This window comes from Eptesicus fuscus, chromosome 15 (genome assembly GCF_027574615.1).
Source record: "Eptesicus fuscus isolate TK198812 chromosome 15, DD_ASM_mEF_20220401, whole genome shotgun sequence".
Taxonomy (NCBI): Eukaryota; Metazoa; Chordata; class Mammalia; order Chiroptera; family Vespertilionidae; genus Eptesicus; species Eptesicus fuscus.
Genome location: NC_072487.1, coordinates 4,209,187 through 4,222,896, shown reverse-complemented (window position 1 = coordinate 4,222,896; position 13,710 = coordinate 4,209,187). Strand labels below are relative to the sequence as shown.

The following is a 13,710-nucleotide window of genomic DNA, read 5'->3' as shown; positions in this document are numbered from 1 at the left end:
AACTGATTTTTACTGTAATAACACCACGTTTACTTTAAATAATACTGGAATATGGTGTAATACTGAAATTATAGGCAAAATAACTTTGCCTGAGGTTCATAAAACCTATGATAATATTGATACTGAAAAACCAATGTATTGGGAAATTGAACTCCTCCCCATGAGGCCATTTTTATGGGAACTAATTGGCCAGAAGAAAATTAGAGCTTCTAGATAATGAAATAGTGGAGTCTTAATTCATTTGGCCAAACATATCATAAGGTACGAATAACAGTGGATGAAGGAGGAAAACATATAATTAGCTTAATAAAAATTATGATAATACATGTAAAGGGTTTTTCAGTTGGCTGTGATGCTTGTTCCCCTTAGACTTTTCCTTGTCTAGTATTAGACATTTTCTGTTCCTAATCAGTGTTATTGGTTTACTATTGTTACTTTTGTTCATGATATGTAAATGTTATATTAGATGCAGAAAAGCAGAATGTAAGACAAACAGCAAAAAGACTCGGATCATGGTGGCTCAAAATTAGAAATGATCCAGAATACTTTTTAACAAGGACATATAGGATCTGACTGCCTCCCATTTACCTGCCTTTTTAAAATATATATGTAATTCGACCTTAAATGCCATCTAAGGTTATGGTCTTGCCCCATCCCCAGTGGTCCACCTGTTCAGCGAGACATGCTGACACTGAGACATCCTAGGAATGAGCCTTCCTAGCACCGTGGGACTCCATTATCCAACCAAAAGGTTGGTCATCAATGCATCCTTTGGATTGATTTATGACCAAAAGGGGAATGTGTGAACGGAAGGAGCCACATGCTAACCTGACAAGCTCAGGGGAGGCCTATGTGGCAGTCTTGCAAACTCAGAGACCTGAAATAACCACAAAGGATGGTTTGAAAATTAAATATTTAACTACAAACAGGTTATAGTGGGCAGTCATGTCCTAGGCCGATATCTTCCCTGACAAAGGTCAACTTAGATCTTCTTTACTGAGCCCATTTGCCTTTTTGCCTCTAAGATAACATATCTGTGAGATGTCTGGGTAACTTGTAACTTCCTTTTACCCCGGACCCCTCAGGGCACAACAAATGGCACCGGGACATTCCCTTATTGTTATTGTTATCAAGTTAATTGTCAACTGTTAATTACGTTAAAGTATCCTGTATCTATCTCTGTAAGAGAAGCACATGTCCATCATTTCACTTTTCACCCTATCCCAGAGGTTTCCCCTCTTTGCTTTGTCCCACCTCCCTAATCTGTCACCAATGGATTTCATGTAACTCACCTACGTCCCTTTTCTTTGATTTCAATGTATAAATATAGATGTAACCCTGCATTCTCCGGAGCATTATCTCAATTCATTGAGGTTTTGCTTCCCGGCATATGTCGACATTTTGGCTCAAATAAACTCACTAAAATTCTTTACAGGTTTCAATGGTTTTTTCGTTAACAAAAGATATGGAGCAAGAAGATGTGAGAGTCCCGGCCGGTGCAGACAGGTGGTTGGAGCGTTGTCCCACACACCAAAGAAAGGTGGCGCGTTTGATTCCTGGTCACGGCACACACCCAGGTGGCAGGTTCCATCGGCACGCGCTGGAGGCAGATGATCAACGTTTCTCACATCGATGTTTCTCTTCCCCTTCCTCTCTCTAAAAATTTAAAAATATGTGACATATTCTTTATCCATACCTATAAACACACAATAGAATAGTATTCAGCCATAACAAAATGAAATCTTGCCACTTGAGACACCATGCATAGACCGGAACAAAGTGTGCAGTGTGAGGAATGTTAGGAAAGTAAATTTCCTATCTGAACAGAGATGACATCTCAAATGAGTGAGGAAAGGCGGGACGCAGATATCACAGGGATAACTAGATGGTCATCTGGGAAAAGAGAGTTAGGTCCATCTCTCACACCAGAGCAGGATAACATACAATGTGAGCATTCAAGATCTAAATGAAAAATATAACATCATATTCTAGAAGACTACACAGAACACTTCTTTTACAATGGTAGGCGGAAATGCCCAGCCATGACAATGTCCAGGACTCATAAAAGAAAAAGTGGCTACATCTGATGACACAAAAATCAAATGTCTTCATGGGGGAAAAAGAAAAAGGAAAAAGAAAAGAAAAATCATGAGTGAGGCAAAAATATAAAAACTGTAGGACAACAGTGCAATGTATATCACGAAAAGGGGCTATAACGATCACTGGAGCCCGCCTGGCCCGGCTCAGTAGTTGAGCTTCGACCTGTGAACAAGGTCACAGTTCGATTCCCAGTCAGGGCACATGCCCTGGTTTCTGGCTCGATCTCCAGTGTGGGGTGTGCAGGAGGCAGCCGGTCAATGATTCTTTCTCATCATTGATCTTTCTCTCTGTCCCTCTCCCTTCCTTTCTGAAATCGATAAAAAATATATATATTTAAAAATATGAAACAAGTTTTAACCTTTTGCACTCGGATGTCGAGTGTGACTCGACACGGTTAGCATTAGGATAAAGGAATCGAGAAAAAAGCGAGTGCAAAGGGTTAAGATTACATCGGTACGAATTCAAAACCTTGACCGATTGCTCTTATTTGCAAGGTTGTGGGAAAGGAACTGGCACTCTCAGGTGGTTGGCTCTCCCTCGTATTAAAGGCAGAATCTGGGCGTTTCAGAGTAACATTACCACCCTGTGACCATCATTTCCCGCTAGGATAGCGGAAACACACTCCCATGTGCTCCAGCTTCCATCCCTGCCCTGCTGGCGTCGGTCTGCAACGCCAGACAGGGTTATTCTCCTAAACTGTAAGTCAACACCATCCCTTCCACACAAATGGATAAAAACCCAAACCCTCAAACCCTCCAACTCACCTTCCTAAGTGGAGAGAGATACTGTGTTCATGAACTGGAACACTCAGCATGACCAATCTGAATTCTCCCTAAACTGATGCAGACTATAGATGCTACAGATTCAGTGCAATCACATGAAGAGCTCAGCAGGCTTTTTGACAGAAAAAAACTTTCTATAAACAAAGGACTTAGAATATCCCAAACAACTTTTAAAAAGACAAAGTTGCAAGATTTACATTACCTGTTTTCAAGACTTACTGTAAGGAGATACTCATCAAGACAATATGGTATTAGCAAAAGGATTAATAAAGATCAGAGGAAGTGAACAGAGTCCAGAAATAGAGCCATACATAGTTTACGAGCTGATTTCCCACAGCGGTGCCAAGGCAATGCAATGTGGAAAGTGTATTCTTATCAACAAATGATGCTGACAGGCGGGGGTGCAAAGGTAGAGGGGGTAAACATGGCAAGTGTATGTCCTCTGCTCACAATACTGAGAGTCTGCGGCCAGCACAAAAGGTGGCCTACTGTCTGAGGCCACCCAGCAGGAGCTACAGCAAGAACTACAGTTTTCTCCTCTTTGCGTGGGGTTTGGAGGTTTTGGAGCTGTCTGACCAGAGCTGCAGTTTGTTAGGTTCAGCTGCAATAGGGCAGGCCATTCATATGCAAAAACCGCTGCGCGGAGCTTGGGTGGGTTTGTAGATTGTGCGGGGCGAGCTCTCAGGGAGTCACTAGGCTAGGGCGTGGCAAACAGTGATGGCTGCCAGTCAGCCGTCTCTGCATCTCCGAGTTTCCACGTCCCCATATCTCGTGCCCCAGTGCAGTAAACAATGAATCCTGCGCGCAGCTCTGCAAGCAAGCCACCCTCACTTTCCGACCTGATGGCAGACAGTCCAGCTTCTCCCCGTAGGAGTTTGGGTCCCCAAGCGTCTCCCCAGAAACTGGATTTCAGAGTAATTGGGAGCTTGTCTCCCTTCGGGTTGAAAAAAGCAACCCCTGCCGCCAGCCCGGTTTGCGCGCCTCCGTACCTCAGCTTTTCAGTGCTTGTGCACGTCTCAATGCTCTTTTCTCTTTCCTTCTAGCTGTAGAACTTCCACTCAGCCAGCTTTCCTGTGGTTCTGGGTGATAGACGTTTTGTCTTTTAGTTGCAGTTTTGAAATTGTTGTGCGAGGCATCAGTTTAAGTGTTTACCTATGCTGCCATCTTGGTTTCTCCCTCTTTTTTCTTTATTAATTGAATTTTTGGGGATGACATTGGTTTGCAAAACCATGCAGCATTCAAGTGTACAATTCAATGACACATCACCTGCTCACTGCATCTTGAGCCATCGCCCCAAGCAACCTCTATTTTCATCCTCCAGACTCCTGCAGCCACTGTGGAACACAGTATGGAGTTTCCTCAAAAAGTTAAAAATGGAACTGCCTTTTGATCCAGCGACCCCACTTCTGAGCATAGATCCTAAGAATCCTGAAACACTAATTCAAAAGAATATGTGCACCCCTATGTTCATTGCAGTGTTATTTACAATAGCCAAGATCTGGAAGCAGCCCAAGTGCCCATCAATAGAAGAGTGGATAAAGACGCTGTAGTACATTAACACAATGGAATACTATGTGGCCATAAAAAAGAAAGAAATCTTACTTTTGTGCAGCATGGATGATCCTAAAGAGTATACCAATGCAACAAAGTCAGATAAAGAAAAAAAGACTTGATAGGAATAAATGATAACATCACAATTTGAAAATAACATGATTGTGCATATGAAATACTGAAAAAATTACAACCTGTTGGCGATGTGATTGTGATGACTGAACAGGAACACCTGCCACGGCTCCTGCCACCCTCTTGCAAACCCAAGGACCGTCGTCAGGAAGGCGTGGAGAGGCCTCCTTTGTGCGTTGCCACGGACACTCCCTGCCGACGTGGAACACAGGAGTGAGGAAGCTCCTGTTCCCAGGCGACCTGAAGGGCGGCATGGAGAGGACCGTGAGCAGCATGCTGACTGTCTCCATTGCTGCTGCTGGACTGCATCCCAGGAGACGGGTGCTGGCCACGGTAACACCCAGAAGCCTGGGACGCGCCATTGCGAGGCCTTCCTCCACGGCTCCCACATATTTCTGATTTTACTTATCGTGGGGTAGATTTAAAATGTATTCATTAAAAATAGTATTTATTTAAGTTTTTAGACAACATAGAAATTTGTTAAGTATATAGCATTACTTTACGTACCTTTTTTTTCTTTTAATTTGAATATTCCCCCTGTCCCTCATGTTATGTCTCATTTTATTTTTCAACTAGAGGCCCAGTGCATGAAAATTCATGCACTTGAGGGGGTCCCTCAGCCTGACCTGTGCCTTCTCGCAGACCAAGAGCCCTTGGGGGATGTCCAACAGTCTGACCTCCCTCTGTGGGAGGTGACCCGCAGGCCAATGGGGGACAGCGCCGGCAGGCAAGCAGCCAGCCCCGCCCCCCATTGCCCTGCCGCCACCCCAATCGCCGTCCCCTCCCTCTGCCCACTTGCCAGCCCCGCCCCCCACCTACTGGTCCATTTGCATATTAGGCTTTTATTATATAGGATTGGTTCAATATTGTTTTGGGTTAGTTTCAGGTGTGCTGCAAAGTGTTCCCTCAATTTCAGGTACTCACCAGGCCTATATGTACTTAACAGTCTTAGTGACTATACTCCCTACGCTATCAATTACTACCAATAGATTCTGTGCACACCCTTTGGGGTTGTGCTGATAAATTGAAAGGCAAGTGGTGTTTTAAGGTGCTTATACTGGCTACATATTTTTCTCTTTTATATCACCTTTATATGCTTTTATATCACTCCTTTTGAATTTGTTCAACTAATTTGTTGAAATAATTTCAATAAATTTAATTGCTTGGGCTAAGGATATTCAAATTTATATTTTGATTCAAAACCAGCTTTCCCCCTAACTGTTGATACTCATCAATGTTGTATGAGACTTCAAACTGTACAACACTGTTCAACACTGAAGAACAATAGGTGTCAGTGTCTTTATTCCGTTCAGTGTCATATTGCAGAGAAATTATTCTTCGTCACTGCTCAGCGCAATCATCAATATGCTTAACGCTTAATCGTCATTTGTATTATTTCAGTTTATTTTTTTCCAGTTTCCTTGCATTATAGTGTCTCTGTTACTGGTTTCTAAGAGTTTGTTTATTACTGAAAATGTTAACCATTTCTCATGCATTGCAAATGAAATACCTTGTCTTTTGTTATTATTTTTCAGTGGTGTTTTACTTTTTTGGTGTACCGATGTTGTGTGTTAAATATAATCATGATCTGTTTTAAAAAAAGAAAAAATTACAGATTATTAGAATTAATAAGTGAATTCAGTAAAGTCACCGCACACAAGACCTATATACAAAAATTTATTCTATTTCCATATAATATATCACACAATAGAAAGTAATTTTAAGACAATATAACTTAAAATAGCAACAAAAAATCAAACAAGTAAATCTAACAATTAATGTGTACAAAACATCTACATTTAAAATTATAAAACTTCTTGAGAGAATTAGATAAAACTTTCAAATAATGAGGAATACCATGTTCATGAGTAGGAAGGTTTAGTGTTATGAAGGTGTTGATTTTCTCCAAATTAATATATGGAGTCACTAAATCTTTTTTTTTTTTTTTTTTTTTGAGTTTATTTGACCCAAACTGTCGACAATTGCCAGGAAGCAAAATCTCAACGGATTGGGATAATGCTCCAGAGAATGGTGGTTGCAATAGAAGGCATGAGGCATGGAGATGCGTTTTGAAGAGAAAAATAGTAACTCCTAAAGCTGGTTATTCTGAATGGGTAAGAAGGCTTATGAAAGTTATAGAAGGGTTGTGAAGAGAAATCTTAAAATGAAATTATAAGTAGTTTGAATAATAAATGTAATTAGACAAATTAATCTAAAGTAAGCTAATGCAGAATTTGTTTAGTCCTTTTCTAGTCTATTAAAAGAGGAAAAGTTTTTCCTGCTTTGCCCAGGAAGCAAAAGTTCTATAAATTATTGAAATGGTTATATATTATGAATATTAATCAGGCACTTGATTACTTAAAAAAAGCCATCTTCTTAATTATGGGAACTGAAGTTTTGCTAGCATATATTTGTGTTTATACCCCTTTGTCACTTTAAATGAATAGTCTAATATTGTTTCATAAAAATAATAATGATAATATGATATTTTGTAAAATAAGTTTGACAACCTTCCCAGGGTTTGAATTTTAAGAAACTTTTTCTTGACCTAGAATTGGCTTTAGGTCATTGCAATAGGCCATGGAATGCCTCAAGGATTTGTTTTCTCTCCTTATGAAGGAAAATTTTCTGCTTAAGGTGCATGGGAAGCTTTGTCAAATAAAGAAATAATAACTATATTTTATTTATATGTGCATATTATTGAAATAGATTCTGATATGCTTTTATCTATAACTGTAATTGTTATTCTGGAATATTCTGTTTTGCAGAAAGAACAAGATTCCTTGTCATTTGCATTCTAATCAAATCCATAAACATCTTATTTTAAATTTCTTCTTGTCATTTAGAGACAGTCACTGTTTTGTTATAATGCATTTGGAAAAATGTTACATGTTCTGAGGGATCCATGGGAAAGACTCTGACATTTTCAGATCATCCCCTTCAAACTGGATGAAAATTATTAGTACTCTATAGAATTATCTGTTTTATAGTAGTGGGCAGGAAAAATCAGGAGAAACAAAAAAATTGATTATGGGACTGAATGAACTAATAATAATTATATAGTTTTTGTAACTTTTGTGGAAAGTATTGCTGATTTTTAATCTTTCTGTTATTCAGACATAAGGAAACTTGTTTTTTTGGTAAATTATATATTTTTCTCCCTACCTGACCCCTCCAGAATTTGGCAATTCTTAATTAGTGAGTCATGACAAAATGTTTCTTAGCATGAATTTCAATAAGTCTAGTTTCCTATTATAGTTTTATTAACCAAGACTTTCACTAAAATGTCATGTCTGAAAGCTTTTGGAACAAATAGAAGTAGAAAGCTTTAAGGAATGAAGACTCTCTTTGAAGCCAATAAGAGCTTCAAAGTCTTTCCAGGTAAGGAAAGCAAGTAAGGAATCTCAAGACATTTTTGGAAACCTCAAGAACATGAGGAGTTCTCCCAAGTCTACTGGTATTGCAGACATACCTGAGGGCAGCTATATGACTCAACTTCTTTGCCCTTAGGGACTAATGAAAGCTCAATCATGAAATTCCAGCAAAGCATATTTTCAAATATCCACTTTAAATTGATTTCAGAGAGGAAAGGAGAAGGAGAGAGAGCTAGAAACATCAATGAAAGAGAATCATTGATTGGCTGCCTTCTGCATACCCCCTACTGGGGATCAAACTCGCAACCTGGGCATGTGCCCTTTTCGGGAATTGAACTGTGACCTCCTGGTTCATAGTTCGACACTCAATCACTGAGCCATGCCGGCTGGGCCCAAAGCATATTTTTTAAAAGCCTATACGATTAACTGCTGTTCTTTCTGTGTTCTTGAAAACAATCAGGCCAAATTGAAACTAGACTTAATACAGTAAATAAATTGGTCTTAATGTGGCTCCGTAATAAAAATGAGGATAATTTTAGGGGGAAAATTGTGTTTCAGTAGACTCTATACTACACAGTTGTGAATATTAGACTCAAAGTTTTATTTTTCATCTATGAATTGAACTGGATCCTGAATTTATCGCTGGCTTTTACCCAATATTACTAAAATTTGTAACAGTTTGTCTCCACTAGGTTACAAGCCCTACTCATAATCAGGGATACCACCTCTAGACACTATTGCCACCTCCTTCGTGTCCAGGCCTCATCGTCCCTCTGACAGAGAGAAAGGGTCTCGGCTCTGAAGGCAAACTTTGTCCCTCCTCAGTATGAAGCAGCTATAGAAGAGATCTGCCGGGTGAGCCCAAGTGGCCCTGGGTCTGGGAGAGGCCAAGCATCCCTGGGTCCGGGTGAGACCATGTGTCCCTGGATCCGGGTGAGGCCTCGTGCACCTAGGCCCGGGTGAGCCCAAGTGGCCCTGGGTCTGGGAGAGGCCAAGCGTCCCTGGGTCAGGGTGAGACCATGCGTCCCTGGATCCGGATGAGGCCTCGTGCACCTAGGCCCGGGTGAGCCCAAGAGGCCCTGGGTCTGGGAGAGGCCAAGCGTCCCTGGGTCCGGGTGAGACCATGTGTCCCTGGATCCGGATGAGGCCTCGTGCACCTAGGCCCGGGTGAGCCCAAGTGGCCCTGGGTCTGGGAGTGGCCAAACGTTCCTGGGTCTGGGTGTGACCATGTGTCCCTGGATCCGAGTGAGGCCTCGTGAACCTAGGCCCGGGTGAGGCCACGTGCCCCTGGGTCTGGGAGAGGCCAAGCGTCCCTGGGTCCGGGTGAGACCATGCGTCCCTGGATCCGGATGAGGCCTCGTGCACCTAGGCCCGGGTGAGCCCAAGTGGCCCTGGGTCTGGGAGAGGCCAAGCCTCCCTGGGTCCGGGAGAGACCATGTGTCCCTGGATCCAGGTGAGGCCTTGTGCAACTAAGCCCGGGTGAGGCCACGTGCCCCTGGGTCTGGGAGAGGCCAAGTGTCCTTGGGTACGGGTGAAGCCAGATCCTGGGTCCGGGTGAGGCCGTGCGCCCCTGGATCCATCCGGGTGAGGCTGGGTCCCAGGCCCGGGTGAGACCACGCGCCCCTTGGGTATGGGTGAGGCCACGTGCCCCTTAGTCCAGGTGACGCCGTGCCCCTGGGATCGGCCGAGACCAAACCAGAGGGAGTCAGACCTCCATTACCACCATTTGTCCACCATCCAGAGCTGAGGGGTCAGTGCTGACATGTACACATAAGGAACTACTGGACATCGAAATTGGGTCTCAAAAGAACTGTTGGTCCAGGGGGAAGCTCGCTACAGATTGATTCATTTGCCTGTCAGCATAAATATTATTGCTCGTCTCACATTCAGTTCTTATTAGTATATATCTAGTGACATTTGATCTCGTTCATCTAGAGGAAATGATGAACAACATAGACTGAGGAACAAGAACAGAACCAGAAGCAAGGAGGCATCGATCGGACTATCGGGCCTCAGAGGGAGGATACGGGAGGGTAGGGGGAGGATGGGGGGAGGGGGAGAGTTCAACCAAAGGACCTGTATGCATGCATATAAGCCTATCCAACGGTTAAGTTCAACAGGGGATTGGGGCATGCGTGGGGAGAGGGGTGGGATGGGAATGGGGGGATGAGGACAAATATGTGACACCTTAATCAATAAAGAAATTAAATTAAAAAAAAAAAAAAAAAAAGAAGAGATCTGCACCCCTTTTCTCTGAAAGAATTAATTGCCAAGATCTGTGAGGGGGTGTGTGATAGGCAGTTAGACAGACAGGAGCAGAGCCAGGACGACGGGCCATCTGGAGGAAAAATGGACAGGACCCTGAGACGTGCATCTCACCACTCCACCTGCTCAGAAGCTGGCAGGGGTGAAGCCCTGGCTCCATCACACCAGAGGGAAGAGGGCCCAGAGGGGAAGAATGGGTGACTGGACCCCGGGAGCACCTCGAGGTCGTCTGTCGAAGGCAACATTCACTGTAATAGGGCTCTTGACCACTTTAATTCCATCCAGAAGAGATGAAAATATCTGGGTGTATTCAGCAAAAAATGTTCTTAATATCTCCGACTTCTGCCTTTCAGGAGGAACCTCTGTAGAACAGGCCTTTGTATCTTGCCTAGTAGGAGTTGGGACATGTATTGCTAATATGTGGAATTATAGACAAAAATGATGGATAAGTGGTTCTTTTGTGTGCAATGTATCAATCATCAAGTGTGAACAGTGAGAGGTCGCTCCTTTCTTCTTTTGGAACAACTGATTTTGTAATATTATAACAATTCATATGCGTCCAAATCTGGAAGGACATTTCTACAAATAGCTTGCTTACCAAAGTGACTAACATTCCCGACTCCATCAATGATTGCTTGGTAATCCAAATTTTTTTCTATTACAACCTGTTAAAAAAGAATGACATTTTTAAAATGAGGCAAAATATTCAATTAATTGTTCAATGAAATATAAATATTAGGAATTTTCACTTTAATCATTCAAAAGTAATGCCCTCCAAATGATCACTTATTAAATTTTTAAAATTTCGCACCAAGACAAGGACATTTTAAATGTCCTGATTCACATCACTGCCGTGTCATTGTGACACGTGGCAGATACAATGGGCAAATGGGTGCACTCAGAAGGGTTTGCTCCAGCTGGGAGTGAGGTGCCCAGCAAACACATGCAAGCGTCCCTTTCTGCTTCCCAGCCAAGGGTTTGTTCTCTTTGGAAACGACCACCAGTTACCATTCTACTTGTGAGCGCTTGTATTTGTTCCAAAGCTTGTTTCGGTATTTCACATCAATACTTCATGTGATTAAAAAGGAATGAAGTTGGTGTTTAAGCTATTTGTAATGATTACCTCAAATGGAACGGGTAAGCTCTTATCTTCCCTTTTCCTTTAACTGCTTCCTTAAACCTTGAGCATTGGTCCACATCAAAGCAGTAGATTTGCATCTATCAATGTAACAACGTCGGCTTTATTACATACAAAGGCTTCGCAAAAGTCGGCAAAGACAGTAAAGTAATTTACCAGTTCAATCAATCCTATCTGAAGAATTCTTCAAACTGTTTAATTCTATATACTGCATATTTTAAAAATATTTTATCAATTACATGTATACAGAACTGCATTTACTATAATTTATCATCCTGCAATGAGGAAGGAAACACGAGAGGCACACTTAGAGCAGAAATGACCACTGTGGATTACCAGGTGACACTGAAGTAATTATAATTCACTAGAGCAATTATCAAATGTAATATCGATCAAATGTTATTTCAACCATTTTGCTGGTATTTCAAATATAGTTTCATTCTTTTTGACTTGACATGCCCCTCCCTGAGTTACTGTTTTTGGACATTGTCTTGCACTCTATCAATAGTGAAACTTTTAAGGACTTTGCTTCTACCTAAAAGATACCAAGACTTTTCAGTTCCTTATTTTAAGTCTCCTCTCTAGCTTGTTCATTTCTACTTTAGTCTGTGCATCTGCCGATAACGGCTTTTACTCTCACCTATAATTGGTGCTCCTCACATCGTGCTTGGAAATGAAGTAGCTCAGCTGGTTTGGGAGTATAATTAAGGGGAGAGCAGACAGCCTCTGAGAGACTAATGTGCAGTCAGTGCTGTGATCTGAGCAACAGCGGGTGTGAAGCAGCGGGTGGCAGTCAGTGGCTCCTGCCTTGGGTGATCAGCACAGCCTCTCAAAGAAGATGTCTAAGCTGAGCCCCAAAGGATGAGCAGCTTAAAAGCTCACGGGTGAAAAGGCAGAGGAGATGAGTGTGTTCAAGGCAGAGGTCCGTCTTGGGAAAGGCCAGTGAGCAAGCAAATGTGAGAAATGTAGGCAACGGGAAGGAGTGTGTGCTGTGATTTCAGCTGAGCGTGTGTGACAGCGAGCAGAGATGAAGCTGGAGAAGCAGGCAGGTGTTAGGTCAAGGCAGGGAGGAAGTCCAGAGCCCATGCAAGCATCTGCAAGGTAGATGGTGACAAAGATAACTGGCACCTTCTCAGACCCTTGCCAGCCTTCCCAGACCCTTGCCCGAGGCAGGAATTCCACACTCTCATGCCCTCCACCCTCCCCTCACTAAACATCTGTATAAAGGAAGTACCTAAGCCCCCTTTTTGGCGCGAACTTCCCTGGCCCACTCTTGGACCAGTGAGTTTCGCCCGGGAGCGCAAGATTAAAACCTCTCCCCCTTTTCATCGCCTGGACTGTCTTGTTTCCTGCATCGCAAACCTTTCAGCAGGGACCACACCAGGAAGGTCTGGGAGGCAGTCCCAGCCTGCAGTTTGGTCTCCGGAGCAATGCCAAGTCTTGATGAATTTCAGCTGACAGGTATGGAGGGGGTGGGACGAGGGATGAGGGAGTGAAGTGGAAGAGATGAAGACTAGAGAGGAGGAGACCAGTTCAGAAACATTCAGTGAGTCAAGTAAGAGACACAGTGGTTGAATTTCCCTCTGACCTCCCACATCATCTGGGCACAGCCTGGGAAACCTGACTGTGGAATGCGAAGACCAGAAAAAGGGAGCACGTGGAGGGTGGCCCTCAGGCCCCTGCTGGCAGAATGACAGGAGAGAGTTTACACAGACAAACAACAGACAGACAAAGGCACCGAGAGAAGGCTGAGGGCCCTTTAAATAAGAAAATGTACGAGGTTCAGTGCAGATCCTCTGCTATTTATTTTGCTGGTTCAGGGCTTATATTGTTGTCAGGGTTTTTCTTGATTTTCATCTTTGTTCTAAATTAGTGATATTGTGAGAGAGCTAAACTCTCAGAAGTGAGAATGTAATGTGCTTAATGAACTGACTTTTATTTCCTTGACAAACAAAACTTGATAAATGTGTTTTCTTTAATAATACTTGGTATACTTAAAAAATAAATTATAAGCTATAAATATGAATGTCCTCACCCACATTAAAAATTTTTCAGTCCTTGAAGAGGACACTTTTTTATTATCAATATCTATTTTGGATCACAAAAGAATAGTTTCATTATAGGTGATTTAGAAAATATGGAATTTTTAAAGGGGAAAGTCACCTGTATGCCAACACAAAGAGAAAAATCACAATGTTTTCTTGATTCCCTCAATTACTTTTATATTAGTAACTAGAGGCCTGGTGCATGAAATTCGTGCAGTGGGAAGAGAGGTGTGTCTCTCAGCCCAGCCTGCACCCTCTCCAATCTGGGTCCCCTTGAGGGATGTCTGACTGCCCGTTTAGGCCCGATCCCTAAACAGGCAGTC

At 42.6% G+C, this 13,710-nt stretch overlaps 1 long non-coding RNA gene across 1 annotated transcript; it reads right to left on the bottom strand.

The window, feature by feature from the left end:
* Nucleotides 1-4,148: 4,148 nt before the first annotated feature.
* LOC129151779 (uncharacterized) lies at nt 4,149-11,570 on the bottom strand. Its single transcript, XR_008558414.1, has 4 exons — nt 11,328-11,570; nt 10,803-10,869; nt 4,628-4,805; nt 4,149-4,216 (listed from the first exon to the last, which is right to left on the bottom strand). It is a non-coding gene; the product is annotated as an uncharacterized LOC129151779 (long non-coding RNA).
* Between the last annotated feature and the right edge of the window lie 2,140 nt (nt 11,571-13,710).